Source organism: Pogoniulus pusillus, chromosome 1, assembly GCF_015220805.1.
Source record: "Pogoniulus pusillus isolate bPogPus1 chromosome 1, bPogPus1.pri, whole genome shotgun sequence".
Classification (NCBI taxonomy): domain Eukaryota; kingdom Metazoa; phylum Chordata; class Aves; order Piciformes; family Lybiidae; genus Pogoniulus; species Pogoniulus pusillus.
In genome coordinates this window covers 30,438,738-30,457,153 of record NC_087264.1, presented here as the reverse complement: position 1 = coordinate 30,457,153, position 18,416 = coordinate 30,438,738, and the positions used below count along the sequence as shown (strand labels likewise).

The window sequence follows — 18,416 nt, the reverse complement described above, 5'->3', positions numbered from 1 at the left end:
TGCACCTGTTCTGCCTCAGACTTCTCCATTCCATCTTCCTTAAATGCCTGTAAATGCCTTATTGATTTTTCAGGCAAGCAAAAATCAAAACAAAAGTAAGGAGAAAAAGACAGAAGAGTCAAATAGATAGCAACAGAAAGACAATGAAATGGTTACTTCCAGATTTTATTCCTACTTCCCCTTTTTGATATCTCCCCTTTCCCTTCCTGTCTCCTTGTTTTTGTTCTTTCCATCCTTCTCTCTTGTAATTTTCTTTTCCTACTTCTCAATCTTTTGTTCAGTTATCTATGCTCTTCTTTATAACCTAGTATTTTTCTCCAGGGGAATTATATTTCAAACAGAGAGACAAACTGTCTGTGTACACTGGAAGAAATTGCCACTTGGTTTATGTCTCTTTGTGTGTCTGTAGGATTTTCAGAGTATCTTGGATTAGAGAGACTGACATGCTTCTTTTAAAAGAATTGGAAACTCATCCTCTCAACCTCCCAGGACCCTGTCTGAAAGCTTAGGATGACAGGCACTGTGAATGGACCAGGGGAATACAAACCACTTCAGTGGGCCTAGGTTCAAGCCATGTCTTTTTGCTTGGTAAGTACCAGCTGCTGGACAGGCAGGCTGCCCTGTGGTGGAGGGAGAAGGGAGAGGGCAATGATGAGAGCTGTTTCTTAGCCAGCTTGTAAACTTTCTTTGCACATGTATGAAAATTAAGATAATTATATCTATTCTGATAAGAAGCTCTGTATGTGCTCTTGTGGTCTGTGTGTATCTAGAAGGAAGTCACAGGCGAGCACCTGCTAAGCATATCCCTAGAAATATTTTTGAAACTGTCATCCACAGGCATTGAACACCAGAGGCTGTTTAATCTCTCTCCCACTCTCTCTCTCTCCAGGACCCCACATCCCAGTCTGGCCTGGTTTTTGTAGGCAAAAGCGTTTGGCTTTTTACTGCAGTACAAAGAGTATATCATTATGCTGGTCCCTTTGGTGCCACCACTGCTCCAGCTGACCTTTGAGCCTCTAGTACTGTGAGACAGGTGGATTTTTGGAATGGATATGCTTATTCTATAATCATTGAAAACCTTGTTTATGATCTATGTTCAAGCAGCCACTATATGTGATCTGGGGAAACTAAAATGCAGAAAGAAAACAACCATCAAGGAATACATAAGGAAATTGAGTTAAGTTCACAGCACAAATGCACCTTAAAATGTATTAAAACTGTCCAAACTGATCCCTGTATACCCATGTCCTACAGCTTTGTACAGGAGCCTCTGCTCATTGTTGCCAAAAAAGAAAACTCAAAATCACCCATACCCCCTGATGTGCACCACGGTGACAACAACTGGAAACTACAATACTGAACTGTCAAAAGGTGGCACCATAGGAAGCAAACACAGCCTTCTCACTGGCCTGTCAGTTATATGCCTTTAAACTGCAGCTTAGACCATACTGCTTATATTTGAAAGTAGTAGAAGAAACATGAATTGTGATCCTAAACTGGAAGCAGGCATAAATCAACTCATTGCACAGCAGGAGTAGAGAAACAGAGGACCTGGCCTGCAGTGTTGGTATTGTCATATGTTATTAGGAAATCTTAAGAGAGAAACAAATACTATCAGAGGCAGAGCATTTTCTGGCATCACCCAGTGTGCATAGTGACTTCAGTTTAAGAAAAAAAAAACCAAACAAAAAACAGGTCTATGCACACTCTTCCTTCCACATTTCTATCTCTTATTTAGGACAGATGCTCCAACATCTTTTTTTTTTTTCTTTCCTCTGTGATCCAGTGCTTGAATTGTTGCTGTTTGTAATTTGGGTGCCTGTCCTGGAAGGCTAACAGGCCTATAAGATGTCCTGGTTTGCCCCACCCTTCTGCTGATGGAGGAAGCAAGGGCAGGAGGAAAACAAAGGCTTAGGCCATTATGTCTCCTCCCAAAGTGATAAACAGGTACCCACAGGTGTTTAGGTACTTGTTGGTGTCTTGCCCAAATAAGGGTGAGCAAGCCCTGGTTTCACCTAATATGGTCAGTTTTGGAAAGGCCATTTTGATTGGTGAATCTCTGTGGCCAAAGGAGCCACTGCACTCAGGCAAGTAATATAAATTGAGCTAAGTTGCAAGCAGCTGAGCTGCTTTTGCCTTACTGCTTTTGCCTTACTGCTTTTGCCAACGTGTCCTGCTCTGCCTCGTGCTTCAGGTCAGTTTAGCCACGATATATTGGGTTTGAAATACCTGGAAACTTAAGTGCCTCAAGTTTCCCAGGAGAAAGCATTTAAGTGCCTCGTGATGTGGCAGGAAGTGCCACTGACATTGTGCTCTCTGTATGTCTGCAAGAAATCCTGCCTGCACCTCTGCAAACCTCTGTGCCAAGAGGAACCAGGATCACATCAGAGAATGTCTGCCTCTTTCCCAGCACCGTGGGAAGATCAGGAAGCCTCTCAAGGGTCAAGCAGTTCCAACACTGCTACAAAGGAGCCAGGGACCATCTTGAAATTTCTACTCCACCGCAGTGAGTAGCACAGACTTTTCCTAGGTCTCCAGGCTATCTATTTTTAAGTGGAGTAAACTTTTCCAATTCTTCTGATTCTCCTAAATTAATAAGCATCCCCATGAAGATTTTCCCGACTGAATTAGAGCCCAATTTTAACTAATTAGTACATAGTTGTGGGTGGGGCTTTCTGGAAACAAAAATAACCACTTATTTCATAATTCCTGCCTCAGTAATTGCCACAACCAATTCAATGCCCAAATGCAGAGCCAGAGCTTTGCAGCATCTATGAAAGTATGCAGTGAACAGTTAAAACACAATCCACCTGCACGTTGGAGTCAAGGGGATTTTTTTCCATGGAATAAAGTGGATGTACCAAGTCAGACTGCATGGGGAGAAAACTACTTAAAGATGAGATTGACTTAAGATACCCCTGCTTCTAGTGGTGTTATTTTAAAGACTTCAGTAAAGAACTAGATAATTTTAAAATTCTGAATTAGTTTTCCACCTTTTATTCTTTCTTTATTAAATAACAATTAATATATAGGCAGTTTCTGAATTTCTAGGTGAATCTGATAGCTGTCAATCAGGTTCGTAAGCAGTTGCAATGCACAGAGGCCAAAACATGAAGTGAATGATCTTTCTGAAGGAATTGACTCATTTCCTCTTGTGACTGGATGTATTATCAGGAATTACATTCTGAAGGATGAAATACAGCACTGTCTAAATTATCCATTTTGCTTTTAAGAGAGTTGGCCAAAGCCACTGGTGACCCTGCTGCTCCCCTCCTCCACACAGCACTGAATGAGGTTGATGTTTAAAAAGTTGCCTGCCACATTCCCTAAAAGCTCTGTCCAGGCTGCAGGGACTTTTGTCAGTGACACTTAGCTACTTTTTTCTTTACAGTTCAATTTTTGGAGATTATTTCTCTCCAATACTGTGGTTCAGTATTTTATCTGATAGAGCAGTTTTATTGATGCTATTACTTGCTGAGTGCTTCTATCATGACTGACACAGTCCCTGAATAAGACAATATAGTGGACAAGATATGCATCTACATGTATCCATATGAGAGGTCTTGGAGAGGTGTTACACCAGGTGTACCTGATGAGAAAGGCCAAGGTGCTGTGAGAAGGAGACCTTGCAACTCTGACCACTGGCAGCAGCCAAGGGCAGAGATGTTTCCCTGGAGGACAGATTTTTATTTCTTTGCACAAATCAAAATTAGTAGTTAGCAACCATTACAATTGCCTGTGCTTGCATCTTTTTTGACAGCTGAGTGAAAATCAAATGACTTCCCAAGTCATTGCTCTGAACCCTATATTCTGTGTCAATTAAAAAGATGCAGTCATTTCCTGTTGGGGTTAAGGAACCTTTCATTGGGGCAAGGTAGTACCTATTAGGACACTCATCAACTCTTGTTTCCTTGCCCAGCAGTCACAAACTGCTTCAGCTGAGTGCCACAGTCCCCCTTCAGCTGCTGCTGTTGCATTTCCTCAGGCCATAGGGCTGATCTCTGCTTTGACTAAAGCAGTATTAAGATGCTTGATTTTTAATCAGGTCATTTTATGGCACTCCTGATTGCTTACATTTTTTTCTCTTGCTCTGTGTTTTAAAGTAGATTCTCACGCTTCAGGAAGATAGAGATGCATTCAGGGTGAATGCTGTCTGCAAGAAGAATACAGCCATTTCTCATCCCTAGTTTACTATGACAACGCACTGTTGATACATCTCCTTTAGCAAGCAAAAAGCAATTTTAATGTCTTTGAGCTCAAAGTTTCACAAAATGTCAAAGCAGTGCCGAGTCTGCAGCAAGAGTAAGAGTGATGGTAGATTCCCAGCCTGCCTGCTGGATGAAAGTACACTTAGACAAGCTCCTCTAGGAAACCTGAACCTTGGGATAGGATCTTCTATTTTTTTAGGTCCTACCACCCTCCCTGAGACCTTGTTTTATATATGCAAAGAATGAGCAGGACAACAATAAATGTGTATCCCAGGTAGAGTGATAAGAAAGCTGTTCAGAAATGCAATGTCTAATACAAGTCATGGTTAACTAATCTCCAAATAAATCCAAAGGAAAGATAACTAGCTCTGTCCCTGTAAGTAATAAAGCATGTGAGAAAATGGATCGTTATTTCTGATGGGTTTATATTTAGCTTTTCTGGAGAGGATTGAGGGGCCCTGGGAGGTAAAGGGGGATAGATTTTTCTTCTCTACAGCTATTTGAAGTACTAAAGAAACATTCCCATCCATTATAGGAGAAAAGTGTTCTATTGGTGGTTGCCTGGGAGAAGAGGCTACCCCCCACCTGGCTACAATGTCCCTTCAGGTAGTTGTAGACAGCAATGAGGTCAACCCTGATCCTCCTCTTCTCTAGGCTAAACATCCCCAGCTCCCTCAGCCTCTCCTCATAGGGTTTGTGTTCCAGGCCTTTCACCAGCTTTGTCGCCCTTCTATGGACATGTTCCAGCACCTCAACCAGAACCAACAGAGACACTGTCTTATCTATGTTTTGTGTTCTTGGTTTTATACATCTCAGCAAGCCTTGTGAGTGAAGAAGACATCGCCATCGTTTCCTTTTCACAGCCTGTAATCTAATTTCTTTCACTAAAATATTCCAGTTAGCCTCAAACTAGCACAATGTGTAAGTGTTCCTGGTGCCACATCTGAGACACACACTGCTCTGCTGCTCCAGCACTAGCAGAGTTAACAATTTTCCTGTAAATGGGATGTAGTTTCCACATTTCTTTTTGGAAAAATGCATAAGGCCTCATAGACACTATGAAAAAAATAACTTAATGGACATGGGTGCCCCAGTTGTACCTAATGTGAGAATATGAGAGCTGGACAAGCTCTCTTGTGTCCTCAAACACAACACTGCTCATTCCACCTTTACCTTTCCACATTCCTTATGGCCTCAGAAAGTGAAGGGCTGGGCCAATCTTCTATGATCTGCCTGAAGTTCTGACATGCTATGTAGGCAAAGAGAAATTTGAGGCCATGCTTTTAGACAGGTATTGAGGGTCAGAGCTGATCCTTGGTGATGTAGTAGCGGAGGATGGGCTGGTAGACAGAGTAGCATCTAAGGAGAGCACTAGAGAATGACTGAATGACATCCTTCAGGGCGGTCATTAATCAAGAATAGAGCTACCTGCTTTCCAGAAATGAAAAGTAGGGAAAATTACATTATGAACAGCATTGCATTTGATTCCCAAATAAAGGGAGAATTAGAAATAAGAATCCTGTTGGAAAACAAAATTAGTCATGGTCTTTGTTTCCACAGACAGTGAATTGCAGTAAACAGCAGCCTGTGTGCAATGTCCTGGGTAGGGAAGTGCATTTCTTCCAAAGTGGACATTGCAATTATCTTCTTAATAATGAAGTTGGGCAAAATGCAATGTGCTCATAGCCTACAGACATATATATTATTTTCAGGATGTCGCTGAAGGAAGAAGAAACAGAGTAAAACCTGTGATGGGTAGTATTTACATGTATGGTAACAAACAGATGACACAAAACTTCTGAAAAGAGATTTTTACTCTGTGTTCTTTCACACTGGCTCTGGGTATTTTTCAGCAGTTGCTGCAGAAACGTTCTCAGTGTAAACAGTTGTGGGCTAGACAACAGGCAGTTTAAGGCTACAGGACATTCCCATGGCCTCTATGCCCCTGCCCCTCCATGGCATTTTTCCCTGCCTAAGGATACTTAGAACCTTAATCTGGCTTGGACCAAAAATGCTTACAATGTGGAGGTGAGTCTAGCTGCTATATTAAACTCAGATAATTTTCAGCTATTTGAAACTCTCTGATAAGGCAGGCTTACAGTTTCCATAGTTTTCTTCTTGGACTGCAGTAGCCAATACTTGAATACTTGCATAGGAAAACTTTTTGAAATGCTAGTATATATCCAGAGTTGTAACACATCAGTGGGGAGAAAAAACAGCTTTAAGACAACCAGGTGAAAACTAGGAAGATTTCTCCCTGCAGTCTGTTTTATCATGACCACAGTAGGGTGGTCTAAAGAAGCTAGTGATAACTGCTTTCTTTGCGGGTATCAGGTTCCTTTTCAGGAGTTTTCATGACAGTTCAGTGGCTGTAGCTAGTGATGAAGTGTTCAGGCACTGAAAATTTTCGCCTACAGATTCATTCCCTGAGAAAAAATGTTGGCTATTACTGATAGACTAAGCCTGTTATCCCTGCAGCCAATGCTGTGTGCAAAAAACATCTTTGAAGCTGGCCCTATTTTTACCTAGTGTAGTAGTTTGTGTTACTGTGTATGAAAACTGTTATGCATTGAACTGCTGGTCTCGTGATCTCCTTTTAATGGTGGGTGCAAAGCTAGAGGCCTTGGATTTCGTCAGTTATCATCTGTAAGGATGTTGCAACGTTAGGATATTTTTGCATTTCCTTTGTTCCTTTAAAAATATGTAACAGGATAGGTCATTAAATGCCAGCCCCCCCCCCCCCCCCAAAAAAAAAAAAAGCCCAAAACATTAAGCCCTCAAGAATTAAGTGTGCCATGGATCAGCCACCATTTTTTATGCTTTGTTTCCCCTCAGGTTTAGGAAACAATTCTGAAAGTTAATCATTTGGCCAAGTCTTCCATGAGAGTTCAGAATGCTTTGCAGAAACAAGTCTTTTCTGACTAAAATCCACTATCTGAGTTTCTTCTCCCCCAGCCACCCTTTTGCAGCTGGTCTGAGCTGGTTGTTCAGGCCCTCCCCAAAAGAAGGAAGAGGGTAGCATATCCCATCGTAAAATCTGTATCTACAATAGAGGAATTACTTGCCCCCTGGTGACCAGAGAGGAAGTCTGGGACATTGTCTTCAAGGAGGATCTAACTCTTTGCCCAGCAAAGGTCATAAGGTAAATTAATCATTTTGTGTAGGAGAGTAGTTCTGCTACCCCTATCTGTGCATCATCTCCATCAGATAACACAGTTCCTCAAGGCTGAGCTGGAGAATGAGCAGAGTATTTTTAGCTTTGTTTGGAATTAATTTTTGATAATCTAAATGACTGTGAAATTGGATGGAAGATTAACGTAGACATTGGTCTAGAAGAAACCAAATGTGTGTGTTTTTGAAAAGATGCACTGCCAAGGAAGTCAGGGAAGAGCTGAGACTGGGTTTTGTCAGGGAGCATTAGATTTTGAACTGTAGATTAAAAATGAAAACGGCTGAAAATAATTAAAAACAGACGACAAAAAACATGTGGGAAGAGGCTTATGTGTGAAGGCTAGAGAGTAGGAAGGAGATAAATGTGCAGAGAGAAGGCAGAGGTAACAGTTTGCATTGCATCTAAAATGGGCTAAAAATCAGAAGCCTTTTTCAAAGGTGGTATTGCCCCTGCTTCAGCTGCAGAGTCATCTTCATTCATTGGCTTTGTTTTACATTGAGTTCAACAGGCAAATTGACCTGTCCTACAGCCCTGGCCACTAGACTGATCTGTTAAAAATGCAGGGAACCTGTGGCCAAAACCTAGGTGAGGAGACAGTGAGTGATTTGGTAGCAGGTACCTCTTAGATCAGTTGTATGATGAGCTTGTGCTCCTCACTCCAGTGGACTGATGAAGTCAGACTGGCTGTTGGAGGCTACATCCACAAGAGTGGCACTGGGTGAACATGCAGCAATGTGCAGAAGTGGACAGAACAGTAACACAAAGCAAAACAAAAGCATGAGACCAAATAAAGAACAGAAGCTTGACTTCATTTCAAGCTGACATCTGAGCTCTCAGCTAGGATAGATCTCCAAAGGTGGTTGCAACACTTTTGATTCTTGGTATTTCACTGAGAGCTATTCAGCTTGGAAAGTCCACATATTGGACATGCAGAAGAAAGGAAGACTTAGTCTGCTGTAGAGGTAGAGACACTGGAGACGTTGCTTTTGTGTTTTCCTGATGGTTCCAAATTCTGAGTAGTTGAGAGACTTCCCTTCGGATTCTGAAAGGGTGAGGAGGACCAGTTGATTATAACAGAGTGAAAAGAGCTCTGTTTTTTAGCATGTGTGGGTAGATTATAGCTCACAGCCACATGAGCTGATCCATGTGCCTTTTCTAAGTATGTTCTAACTGTCATGGAGGGTATTATTCTTCTGCACAATATGCAGGTTTGTAGGAGCAAAACTAAAGTGTAAGGCCTCTAAGTTGCTGCCAATACCAAGATTTTACTCCAAGTGAGATAGTCCAATGGAGTATTAAGGACTTGCTTTCTCCTTGTTATCATGTTCATGCTTTCCTGTGTGTTACTGTTGTTAGATGCTGAGATAAAATCTGGGAAATCTTTTTGGAAGGAAGGATGGTGAGAGATAGGCAGTATCTAAAAGAGTGGCTGTCTTCTGTAAATGCTAATAAAAGTGCAAGTGCACCTCAAAATATTTCCTGTAACTATTTGCACGAAACATGAAATTTGCTTCACTTCTGCTCAACCTCCTTTGATGTCTGAGTCTCATTAATGTTTTAATTTTAAAAAATCCTGGTAAAAAGAAAAAATAGTTTTAAACAACAAATTTTCAGGAGGTGAATTATGAACTTGTAATTATTTGTGCTGAAAGTATGATGCTGAGTTACCTTAGTAGACCGTACTGAAAGAGCAGTTACAGATATTTTGTTGTCCAAATGTAAGGATGAGTTGCATGAAGGTCCACAGAGGATTGCTCTGTCTCTGGTAGTATTCATTAAATTCATTAATGAGATAGATGATGACACAAAAGAGAATCATTATTAAATTTGCAGATAATTTCAAGCAGCAAGAGACTGCAAAGACATTAGAAGCCTGGATTAAAATTCCGTGATCTTGATAAATTGCAGATACGATCTGAAAAATGTGGATAGCATTCAATGTGAATATGAGCTGCATTTAGACTGGAATGAGGAACTGCAGAAACACAGGACAGCAAGGAGCTGCTTTTGCAGCAGTTCTGTGGGAAAATATTTAGCAGGCATCCTAGGCCACAGATTGAACAGGAGGTAATAATGCTGGGCTGTTGCAAAAGAAGGGGAGCACCACCCTGGGCTGTCTGTGCAAGTGCAGGGTGATCTGCTTGGCAGTGGTGAGGCATCAGCAAGAGCATTGTGTAAGCTAGAAAAATGTGGAGCTGCTGGAGATGGTCCAGAGTCAGGCAGCCAGAATGGTTAGGCATTATAAAAACATGCTGTAAGGAAAGAAAATTGTTGCAGTCTCATCTGATACAGGAAAATGGGTAAAAATATTAAACCCCATGAAATTCTGCTCCAAAGAGAACAGCGATAATCTGCTTTCTAAATCCATCATCGAGAAAGAGAAATAGCAGCCTCCAATTTTAACAAGCAACATTGATCTTCAATATTTGGATGATAGTTTGCACATACATTGTTTCACTAAACATTAGACTAGATCTCCTGCAGTGTCTATGGCATCTCCAGCATGAAAAGTCTTCAAATTGTTGTCAGGAGTAACTTCAGCATAAGTGGCCTATCTTGAGTGAGGGGACAGAGTCAGTGATTTTTAGTCCTCTCATGTGTGACAGTTTGATAAGAAGCAGAACATCCACTCCCACCCCCCTCCAAGTAATTTACATGTTTAGTTAATTTTAACTCTGAATATGCATTACTGCAATCAGCTGCTGGAGAATTTAGCCTTCAATCTCTAAGAATGTAAGCGGGAACAACTTGAGAATTTTGGAATTTGTAGCTTGTCAGAATTCGGGCAGATTTTCACAGAGCAGCATATCCTTCTCACCAAGGCCCATCTCCCTGCTGCATTTTTAACAATAGCCTCGCAACACAGGCTTATGCAGTTCTAAGAATATGTTTAACATAGGCAAAAGCCTTTTTTCCATCAAACCTCCTTGAACCTAAACTGATTTTACTGAAACATAAAAGAAAATAAAAGATAGGAAATAAGAAGCCAGCTTTATGCTGATCCATGTAATGAAACATTTCTGCTCAAGCAGCTGAAAAAATGGCAGAATTTCAACCACAACTGCCATAGCTGTTTACCTGCATGTGGATTTGAGGACTTACTGTTCCATTAGCATTTCTAATGCATATGAGACCCTGACATGAAGTGTGTTACATCTTTTAAAGATTTGTGGAGTTGGTAATGGTGCTGCAGATCTAAAGCAGTTTCTTGGGTAAGACAAATATAAATAAGTGCACGGTTTTGAAAATAGATGCTATGTAATATTTGGAATTATGTATTGTGCAAGTGTTGTTCTCACATCCTAGTTTAACAGCAGAACAGTTCGAAGTGTGTTTTAATTGAATTGGGCTTTTTCTGTCTCTTTATTGTCATAGCTTAGCAGGCTGAGCATTGAGGTAAGGAGTGTGTTTCAAGGAGAGAACTTCCAGTGCAGTTCTGGCTGGAGAGGTAGAAGATGAGATCAGAAATGAGCCCTAGGGACTGTCTCGCGTCTGCCGAGATCTGCAAAACTGGCATCTGGATTCCCAGCTTTCTAAGCAAGGGAGATTCACAAAGCTGAGGAAGGCTGACTGCAGCTCAGTGAGGTAAACTTTCTTAGGTCTTCCTGTGCTCAGCAGAGAGAAGGATCCTTTCTGGCACACCTCTGAGCATTTGAGGTCATGCTCCAGCTTTGACTCTCCAGCTGTCTCTGTCCACCATCGCCTCAAGTGAGAGCCTAGAAAAAACAGGTTTCATAGGCTAATATCTGTTCTTTGAGTCCTTCTGCATCTCACTTTCCACTCATTGTAGTGAGTGCTGTACAACTGACCCCCACTCAGCCAGATCTCCTCCATATGCAGTACTTTTTCAGCAGAGCAGAAACTGCAATGAAAATGGAAAAATAATCCATTGTCACTTGAATTTGAAAGTGAGTTTTAAGGGCTTTTCTTATTCAAAATATAGAAATGGTTGACTTCTTCGGCTTTACTGCTATTAATAAATAAGCAAATACATAAATAAAGATAATTAAGTAACTAAATATTCACCAACAGCAAATGTCAAATATTAAACTCCTCTGCCCAAAGCAGAAAATGCACTGTGATGTTTAGCTACATTAATCAGCCAAAGAGGGATGATGATGCTTTAGACAAATCATCAACAGCCTGCATATTTGTTTGCAGCTATTAAAGATTTTATATACAAAAATGTATGTGTACACAAAGTGCATATATAGAGAGACCCACAAACATGCATTCTGATACTTGAATACTTGATGGGTATTCTAAATCATCCAAGTACAGAAAAGAAACATGTTTTGTGATGATGTTTGCAGTTTCTTCCATATGTTAAGTGTTGTTTTTTTTCTTCAATAGCAGGAGATTATATAGTTTCTGCTGTGACAAATGCATAGTTAATAAGACACAGATAACTAGTGGCAAGAGAGGAATTCAGCATACAAACAGAATGATCAGGGCTATGAAAGGCACATACTGCATCTTGCTAGTTTTAAAGATTTTTTTAAACACATTTCATGCCTTCCTCCACACTTAGGTTCCTCATTCCCACTGCTCAGCAGCTCCCATCACAGCTTATGTAATTAATCACCATAAAACCTATTTCAAACAGAAAAAAAATCCAAAGGAACTGCAGAAGGGAATAGATAAGGATGTTGTTATTTACTCAAAGTAAGTACTTCTTGTGCACCTTTTCCAGTCCAGTGGGTACAGACTGGCTGGAGAAAGCCTGAATTCTATAGGAATTTACACATTGCTACCACTTAGTGCTGTGAGCTTTCATAATATTAGGACACTCAACGTGGCATAAGTAGAGGCTCTACTTGATCTGGGAAAATTGTACGAGTTCAGATCAGATAGTTGGAGTCAGGGCAGAAAATTGTGCTTGCCTGAAGGACAGCAAACATTAAGAACTGTTAGACACCAAGGAACTGATCTCCATGTGAACTGGGAGAAGTGCTGAAGAGATCTTAGCAGATTCCTAGCTGTTACAGAAAAAGCTTGTGCTGAAGGCAGGTCTTCAGAGGGGATTTTAGGAGAACGAGACTCTGCTAATCTCCTCATTCAGCCTCAAATCAATGGTCTCATTTGTTCAGATGTGAGATTTCCAAAGCAGGACAGAAAAAGATGCTTCTGATATGCTTCAGCAAAAAGCAGAATATTGAGGAAATGGAATCTTTCCCCTTCTGATTCTCTGTTTAATGTTTCCAGCAAGTGAAATGTTTAGGATTGTCCCAGGTGTACTTGCAAAGACTCTGAATTTTGCTCTCCCACAGTGTTCTTTATTGATAAAATTGAACAGAGGGACTGTTACTAAAGATGTTGTGATATTTTTAGGTTTATATATGTATTCTCAGTACTTCTGGTTTTGTTATTTTCCTAGTTTCAAGGCACAAGTTTGTCATGCTTCAAATTCATCACTATGTGTAGATTTTTTTTCCTGATGGCAACAAGTCACTGAGAAATTTGTCAGAAGTCATGTGAAATTTAAGAAGCATTAGAGCTGACACAAATTTCATGTCTGCAAGGAATGAAATCACTTTCCACAAAGGGAGAAATTCAGTGAATCTCAATGAGGCCAGTGCACACTGGCTCTGAATCATTCCTATTAAGTGGTCTCTGTTCTTTTGGCTTGCATGGTCTTGCAGATGTAGAAAGATACATTTGCATTCATGCTGTTTAACTCGTGGCTCAGAAACTGGCAGTATGTGTTACCTGCATTCTTCAGGCTGACATGTTTAATTTTTGCAAAATACTTTAATGTGGATCAATGGAAACCTCCTGTGGGCTGCGATCCCCATGGGAGCATTCTCATTGCAGGGAAAGCACTCACAAACCTGGCAGATGTGGCAGCATCTCCTGCGCTGGTTTTCCCTCCATGGAAGGACTCAGCATAGGATATTTCATTCTCAATGGCAAAATTTCCTGAGAGTCTTTGAGGTAGAGGTGGAAGGAAGAGACATCTTGGTGCAGACTAAGTGTTTTGGGGCTGCATGGATGACATCAACAGGTTTCTCTAATTGCTCCCTCTTTCTGATGAGCCCATATGGAACACAGCACACATACAACAGAGTGTTAGGAATTTTTAAAGTATATTTGCATAAGAGAAGGTAGAAATCACAGAGGGATGCTATGAAAGAGTAGCTGAGGGTACTGCATGTAATGCACAGAAAAAGACAGAAAATAGCACTTGTCCAATAGTTACGGTTGCAATGCCGAGATGCAGAATAACTTTTTCATTCTGGTGGGTGCAGTAAGCAAACTCCACAACTTGCTCCTGCTGAATGCTATCCTGAGTCTCCAAATTTGCTAGTCCATCTTACCTCTGATGCTACAGAGTTAATTGAATGTTTACAAAAGAAAGGATCCTTCTGTAAAAAGGCTGAGGAGCTCCAGACTGCTGCTACAGCCTTTTGCCCAAAAATGTACCATGAAATAAGCAAAGGGCTTTGAGCTGACATGAAAAAAGGGGGAAATGCCTATAAAGAAACCATGCTGTAATGGCTGCTTAAAACAAAACAAGAGAGGAGAATTAATCCACCAGCTAAGGTCTTACTTAGCTTGCTTTAGTCTGTAAAGCCTGTCTCTCTGTTCTAATGATGCAGGCTAAGACAGAGGAGATAAGAAAAGGCAAGACACTGAAAGCTGTTGTAAAACTAGGTCACTGTTAAATTAAACATTTTATAAAAAGTAGAGCCTACCTTGAACAACTCTGAAAATCCCTTTGCTTTTTTTCATGCACTCACCCAGAGGGGCACTTTCTGCTTTACTTCCTTCACTGGAAAAAGCACGGGTGTAGTGATGGCTCGGCACCCACCCCTGAGCCAGCAGCTTCACTTTTTCCTGTAATTAACTACTGAATATTTGTGAAGTAAGTACTATGAGGTAATACTCATTCGTCAATCAACAACCCTGTTCTTCTGCAGACTGAAAGGAATGAACTGGACCCACTTCAGAGCACCACCACCACGGCAGTCATGCTGGTGTCTGCTTTTCAGAGTTTCCTTCAAGCACCAGGAGAGGAGGATGCTACTGGCAGAAACTTAGCCACATCTACTCCTCCCTTTTTTCAGACAATCACAGGGGAACATGCTGTGCTGTGACTCTCTTCACCATGTGAAAAAGCTCTTGAAATACCCTGGAGACTCCCACTGTTTAGCTGTGAGTAAGAGTTAGCACAGGCCCTTTGCAGTGGTTGGAAGCTGTACTTTCCAAAGCTGATAAAATGAGCACTTCACAGCAATAAGAGTACCTTTAGGAGAGGATTGCTAGGTCTAGGGGAAGTTTTCTACTGCTTCAGTCTTCAGTAAAATATAGGATAACTTTATAAAAGTCGTGTTTTGGTCATTGAATTCAGTCTCCATAATAAAGGTGACCAAATATATTCAGTATAATTTAGTGAAAATATCTTGACTTATTTTGGTTGTAATGGTGTATCATCACTGACAGGTGATGTTCTATACCTGGTGTGGAGCCTAGTGGTCTCTTCTGGCTTTAAAGTGCAGGGGAGAGGGGCCAACAAAACTGTCCCCTTGGCTGGAAGAATGCATAGCAGCTCTTCACTGTGCATTCTTCCTCAGTACTTAATGAGCATAACAACATTTCAGATGGAAGGTCTTTTTCCACAAACATTTTTCTATGTGCTCAGTTCCACATCAGTTCCAGATGTCCCACTGATCTAAATGGAAGTGTCCCTGTATCTTTAATCGCACTCATCAAGCTGCTGGACTCTCCTGCTGGGTAAAAGGTTAAACTGAGAAATCATCTCTGTGATGAGCCACATCCCGCTGCATTGCTCTCAGCATATGGATCAATGCAGACACAACCCTATCTTAGTTTCTTCTGGATTGAATTATGTGTCATTTGCTTCAGTACTTAATGCACAAAATGTTGCTGTGCCATTTCTCTTTACAGCAGTTATTGTTTCAAAGGCCCAAAGAATATTTGTTACCAGAAAGAACCCACTAGACAAAGCTTTTATTTAATTGTAGTATAAGATGTGGAACTAAGATAGGAAATCTTTTCCAAAACTAAAATAACATTTTAATTATTTTTATTTATCATTTGCATTTCTTTTTGATTTGTACTTTTTTGGTTACAATGTCTTCTGTTAAGTACAAATTAAAATAAACCAAACCAAACAAAAAAAAAGCATAGTGGTCAATATTTCCAGCCAGCAACCATTCTCATCATCATGTGCTGCCGTAGTACAGGAATATTTGGCCTGAAAGCACTGCCAGGAAATTTGCTCATAATCTCTGTGAACTGCAGAGTTAATCTACATGCAAAATATTTTCAGTTCTGGGCTTTGAAAATGGCATTTCCAGAGAACTGGGTTAACCTGATAAATGTAAGCACTTAGACCTGTTAATTACCATATGTACACTCGTTTCAGGGAGCTGGGAGAACAAAGACAAAATGGGTTTTTCTGAAGAAACCTGACAGAAGAAGGTGAAATATTTAATTCTTGATGTTACATGATGTCACCACCCCAGCATAATGTCATATAACTACTACTAGGGCTACAAAGATGATTAGGGGATTGAAGCATCTCTGTTACAAAGAAAGGCTGAGAGACCTCGTTGTAAGTTAAGAGAAAATAAGAGTTGATATAACCATAAAGAAGGTCCTCCAGGGACTAAAAAGTCTTGGGAGAGTCCACAGGGCATCGTAATTGTTTATTCTATTTTCCTGTATCTCCCTGTATGGGGGAGTTCACAGCCAACTCTCTCTCTCTCTCCTCTTCTCTCTGAGCACATGTGGCCACTGTGATTTCTTGGCTTGTGGGAGAGCGCAGCCTTGGCTGCCAAGCTCATTTTTGCTATGCCACCAGGCCTTGGCCTTGTGAGGAGGGGCAGTTTGGCATAGGCCCTGCTAAGGCTGAGTGGGGAGAAGGTTTTGGTCTGGGAGGCCCAGGCGGAGACCTGGGCTGAGGCAGATTGATTTATGTATATATTTCCTTCATGGTTTTATATCTCTTGTACTTTTGGTTACTTTTGTAAAGCAGTATTTTCCATTTAATTTCCAATTCTGTGTGTTTTTATTTTATTCCTTTGGGGTAAAATACCTCTCTGTCCTTTTGCCCTGGGCAGCTCCTGGCTCAAAACTGGGACAGACCTGAAGCTCTTTAGCCTGGAGAAGACTGGGAAGGGATTTTTATCAATGTTTATGAAAACAGCAATGGCAAATGTCAAGAGGATGGGGTCAGTCTCTTTTCAGTAGTGCCCAGTGACAGAATGAAGGGCAATGGGCACAAAGCAGAACACAGGAAGTTCATCTAAGGGACCTGGGGGTACTGATAGATAGTAAGCTGAAGATGAGCCAGCAGTGTGCCCAGGTGGCCAAGACAGCCAATGGCATCCTGGCCTGCATCAGGAACAGTGTGGCCAGTAGGACAAGGGAGGTTATTCTTCCCCTGTACTCAGCACTGGTTAGGCCACACCTTGAGTACTGTGTCCAGTTCTGGGCCCCTCAATTCAAGAGAGATGTTGAGGTGCTGGAACATGTCCAGAGAAGGGCAACGAAGCTGGTGAGGGGCCTGGAGCACAAATCCTATGAGGAGAGGTTGAGGGAGCTGGGCCTGTTTAGCCTGGAGAAGAGGAGGCTCAGGGGTGATCTTATTACTGTCTACAACTACTTGAAGGGGCATTGTAGCCAGGTGGGGGGTGGCCTCTTCTCCCAGGCAACCAGCAATAGAACAAGGGGACACAGTCTCAGGTTGTGCCAGGGTAGGTATAGGCTGGATGTTAGGAGGAAGTTCTTCACAGAGAGAGTGATTTCCCATTGGAACGGCCTGCCCAGGGAGGTGGTGGAGGCACCGTCCTTGGGGGTCTTCAAGAAAAGACTGGATGAGGCACTTAGTGCCATGGTCTAGTTGACTGGTTAGGGCTGGGTGATAGGTTGGACTAGGTGATCTTGGAGGTCTCTTCCAACCTGGTTGATTCTATGATTCTATGATTAAGGAAAACTTCTGTGCTGGAACAGGCTGCCCAGAGAGGTTGTGATGCCTCCTTCTCTGGAGATATCCAAAACCCACCTGGATATGATTTGATCTAGGGGTTGGACTAGATTACCCCTTAGAGGACCCTTCCAACCTCTATTGTTCTGTGATTCTGTAACAGAAAAAAAGGTCTATGAAAAAGAGGAAAGATAAGTCTGTGTTTACGAAGTAGCCACTCCCTCTGCCAGAAAATGCTGTGTAGGAAATGATGTATAATGTGCTTAGATTTGTCTGAGGGGAGTGATGATTAAATTCAAATTATATAAACAGAAATATTTTTAGATTCAGTTTACTTCAGAAAAGTACCCCCATAACATCCTCTGATGTTCAAAAGTGATCTTCTTTTGAACAAAAATAAAATCAGGGAAGGTCCACCAAGAATGCTTTAACCTGCTGCATAAGGTTTTAAATGCCCACAGCTGAATTTTGAAGCAAATCAACTGACTCATGAAGTCCAGCAAGGAGCTAATGTGAGGTAAAACTGCAGAATTTTGCCACCAGGATGCAGTTTTGACTGTGACAAGTAAATAAATGCACCGTCTGTGAAGATGAATTTTCTTCAGAATTCAAATTATTGCAGCAATTTTGTTTACCAAGCAACACCAGAAAGACAGCATGCTAGGCACACCATAACCAAAACAGGGCATGCCTGCACAGGGTAACTTTTGGAGTTAACTCATCAGAGTTATTAGACATAAACCCGGTTTTGATAACTTCCAGGATGTTAGGAAAGGGAAGAACAGGGACACCACTCAAGAGCACCCCATTTAGAAGGCACAGTGTATAGTTTGGTAAATACTCTTTCTGCTGTGGAGCTGTCAGCCTTACTGTGAAGAGTTTCAACTGCAATAATAAGTCCAGTATATGGAAAACAAACCTTGGGAATGCAGCAAATACTGGCGCAGACACAGGCATAGGTGCCTGCTGTCAAGGGTCTGGCCTGGTCCTTTCAGCATACATCTCTAAGATCTGTTGGAACAGGTCCAGAGGAGGCCACAAAAATGATCACAAGGCTGGAACACCTCTGCTGTGAAGAAAGGCT

The 18,416-nt window shown here is 41.4% G+C and overlaps 1 long non-coding RNA gene across 1 annotated transcript; it reads left to right on the top strand.

Annotated features, from left to right (window-relative positions):
- The first annotated feature begins 413 nt into the window (after positions 1 to 413).
- LOC135177374 (uncharacterized) lies at positions 414 to 15,505 on the top strand. Its single transcript, XR_010303049.1, has 3 exons — positions 414 to 588; positions 1,255 to 2,506; positions 14,301 to 15,505. It is a non-coding gene; the product is annotated as an uncharacterized LOC135177374 (long non-coding RNA).
- Positions 15,506 to 18,416: the final 2,911 nt, after the last annotated feature.